Genomic DNA, 2026 nt, shown 5'->3' with positions numbered 1-2026 from the left:
AATTCAGTGGACTATATTTTCTCTCTTAGGAAGTCTTTGACCAAATTGGAATTAAATTAATTTCACTTTAAAGAGCAAGAAAGCCTTTGACAGACTAGTGTTTGTTCTGTGGCATAGAAAGAGAAGCATGCCTCCCCCAGCACTGGCCTAAGAGGCCCCACATGAAGAACTGGCTGCAGGACAGTGATCCATTAGGTCTATCAAAAAGCAGGGGGAGTCAAGGTTCAGTCTAGAAAGAGGGGTCCATGCCAAGTGTGGCTTTTACCTGTACCCAGGTTCTAAACAGATCTTGGGTCCCCTAACTGACAAGGCAGGGGCATGGCACATGCAGTCAAGAGGGTCAGAGTCCTCTCAACGAGTCAGTGAATACCTCTATGCCATGATTTGTCAATGCTCATATGGATAGTGGTAAAGGAATCAGGAAGCCTGGGTTTCAGAACAGCACAAACGTTCTTTACCTAATAAGCAATGATTGAAGTTCTTATCTAGGGTAAATGATGAAAAAATAGGTAATGAGATCCCCCATACATCACTGCTGAGATTATTTAGTCCAACTTTAAAGCAGTACAAAATGGCTTCTTGCACACAACAAGGGCAAGCTTTGCACTAATGTTTCTCAAATACCAATTATGTCTCCAGCACTAGCCTCAATTTAACAGGTTTTTAAAAATGTACCTTTCCCATGTCACAGCCAAGGTAGAGTCCCTAGAATAGAAAGGGCTCTAGAAGCCAGTGGGTGTGAGCACATTCAAGTCAGGCAGTTTGAGCTTATGGGTCCATGGTGGCTGTTTCTTCCCTTCCATCACTAGGATGTTCATCTTGGGCAGCTTCAAGGTTACTGGATCTTCAGCCATTCAGTTGGCCTGGGCATGGATCAATTCCATTGGAGAAGGCTTCTGGGCTCTTGGTAGGCCTGGGTGGCAAAACTTCCAGAATCATACTTCTGAAGGCATCTTGGTCCAAAGAGGCTCCACTTATCTGACAAGTTTCTGTCCTTATCCCCACTTCCAGAATCCATGGTGCTAGGATTTGGGCCAGGTAAGGCTGTGGAAGAACCAGAGGTGAACCAGCCTCTGGGCTTCTGCTTAGGGGAAGAAAGAGGAGTGGTGCTTGGAGTGACTGGGCTGATACAGGCTGCCTCTCTTCTTTTGTTATCTGTCCACTCTGTAGCTTTAGTTTGTGCAGTGTTTCTGCCACCATAAGGTAGTTGGTCTCCTTGGTGGTGAGGCCCCTGTGGGGTGTGTAGCCAGCATCTCTCAGCGCTGCCTGTCACCCAAAATGCTGAATGCTTTCCTGGGTCTCTTTTGTTACCAGATAATTCAAGATGACATGGGTAGCTTAGCCTTCACCACTGGGACTTTGTCCACACTGTCGATGGCCAATGACAGGTCATGGATGGGGAGGGTAGGCTGGCCTCATCTTGCTCCACCTTGGTGAGGTACCGCTATTGTGCTCTGGAATAACTGGCTTCCAGGGGACAGTGCCCATTTTCGATAGAGAAAGAGTCATGAGCGCAGGGTCCTTGAGGGCATCATCATAGCTTGATGCCCAACGGTGTATCCTGATGGGCAGGAACGTCTTGCCTAGAGGCCCACTAGCCTCAAGAGCAGGCACTCCTGGTTGCGTTGAAGCCATTGAAAAACTGGGATCCAGGTGCTTTTTCTATCTAGAATTCTGAGCTGCCACCACAGTGAAATGATGTGATGACTAAGCTGACAGATAGATGTTAATGAGAAACATGGTCTAGCTGCTACAAATTAGCAAAACTTCCCAGGAAGTATCCATCCAGAGATTCTGTTATCTTGCTGCCACCGGGCTGCCTGCAGCCTGGAATTTGGCACTAAAGAGGTTCGGAGGGCCCGCGTCTCCTGAGAGGATGTGACGCAGTCTGGACCCAAGCCATGGTGAGAGCAGCAACGACGTGGAAGGTCTCCAGCTCCCACCAGACAACACTGCCCCAATGCTACCTATTGTTAAAGGAAAAGATAATGAACAAAGATGATGCAGTTGTTGGAAGTAGAAGATA

General features: G+C 47.6%; 1 pseudogene; it reads right to left on the bottom strand.

Annotated features, from left to right (window-relative positions):
• Positions 1 to 722: 722 nt before the first annotated feature.
• Positions 723 to 1635, bottom strand: LOC111540063 (annotated as a pseudogene).
• Between the last annotated feature and the right edge of the window lie 391 nt (positions 1636 to 2026).

This window comes from Piliocolobus tephrosceles, chromosome 13, assembly GCF_002776525.5.
Source record: "Piliocolobus tephrosceles isolate RC106 chromosome 13, ASM277652v3, whole genome shotgun sequence".
NCBI classification, from domain to species: Eukaryota; Metazoa; Chordata; class Mammalia; order Primates; family Cercopithecidae; genus Piliocolobus; species Piliocolobus tephrosceles.
Note: the sequence above shows the minus strand (reverse complement) of the source record. Positions and strands in the feature narration are given on the sequence as shown.